Genomic DNA, 1,511 nt, shown 5'->3' with positions numbered 1-1,511 from the left:
GAGGGGAGGGAAATATATCCCTGGTGGTGGGGTCCGTTTGGAGGTGGCGGAAATGACGACGGATGATACGATGTATATGGCGGTTGGTGGGGTGGTAGGTGAGGACCAATGGGGTTCTGTCCTGCTGGCGATTGGAAGGGCAGGGCTCAAGGGCGGAGGAGCAGGAAGTGGAGAAGATGTGGTGGAGAGCGTCGTCGACCGCGTCTGAGGGGAAATTGCGGTCTTTGAAGAAGGAGGCCATCTAGGTTGTTCAGTATTGGAACTGGTCCTCCTGGGAGCAGATTTGGCGAAGACGAAGGAATTGGGAGAATGGGATGGCGTTTTTGCAGGGGGCAAGGTGGGAGGAATAGTCTAGGTAGCTGTGGGAGTCGGGTGGTTTATAGTAAATGTCCATAATGTCCATGTTGATTCGGTCGCCCGAGATAGAAATGAAGAGGTCTAGGAAGGGGAGGGAGGAGTGTGAGACGGTCTAGGTAAATTTGAGGTCAGGGTGGAAGGTATTGGTAAAGTGGATGAACTGTTCAACCTCCTCGTGGGAGCACGAGGCAGTGCCGATGCAGTCACCGATGTAACAGAGGAAAAGGTGGGGTGTGATGCCAGTGTAGCTGCGGAAGATAGACTGTTCCACATATCCTACAAAGAGGTAGGCATAGCTGGGGCCCTTGCGGGTGCCCATGGCTACTCCATTGGTTTGGAGGAAGTGGGAGGATTGGAAGGAGAATTTGTTCAGAGTGAGGACCAGTTCAGTCAGTCGAAGGAGGGTGTCAGTGGAAGGGTATTGGTTGGTACAGCGGGAAAGGAAGAAGCAGAGGGCTTTGAGTCCTTTGTGATGGGGAATGGAGGTGTACAGGGACTGGATGTCCATGGTGAAGTTAAGGCGTTGGAGACCGGAAAAGCGAAAATCATGGAGGAGGTGGAGGGTGTGGGTGGTGTCCCGAATGTAGGTGGGGAGTTCTTGGACTAAGGGGGACAGGACCGTGTCGAGGTATGCAGAGATGAGTTCAGAGGGGCAGGAGCAGGCTCCCACTTCTTCCAAACCAAAGGAGTAGCCATGCGCACCCGCATGGGCCCCAGCTATGCCTGCCTCTTCATAGGATATGTGGAACAGTCTATCTTCTGCAGCTACACTGGCACACCTCCCACCTTTTCTTCCGCTACATCGATGACTGTATCGGTGCTGCCTCGTGCTCCCACGAGGAGGTTGAACAGTTCATCCACTTTACCAACCCCTTCCACCCTGATTTCAAATTTACCGAGACCACCTCAGACTCCTCCCTCCCCTTCCTAGACCTCTCCATTTCTATCTCGGGCGACCGAATCAACACGGTCATTTACTATAAACCGACCGACTCCCACAGCTACCTAGACTACACCTCCTCCCACCCTGCCCCCTGTAAAAACGCCATCCCATATTCCCAATTCCTTCGTCTCCGCCGCATCTGCTCCCAGGAGGACCAGTTCCAAAACCGTACAACCCAGATGGCCTCCTTCTTCAAGGACCGCAATTTCCC

Source organism: Chiloscyllium plagiosum, chromosome 22 (assembly GCF_004010195.1).
Source record: "Chiloscyllium plagiosum isolate BGI_BamShark_2017 chromosome 22, ASM401019v2, whole genome shotgun sequence".
In the NCBI taxonomy this organism is placed as follows: Eukaryota; Metazoa; Chordata; class Chondrichthyes; order Orectolobiformes; family Hemiscylliidae; genus Chiloscyllium; species Chiloscyllium plagiosum.
This window is presented reverse-complemented; position numbering follows the sequence as displayed.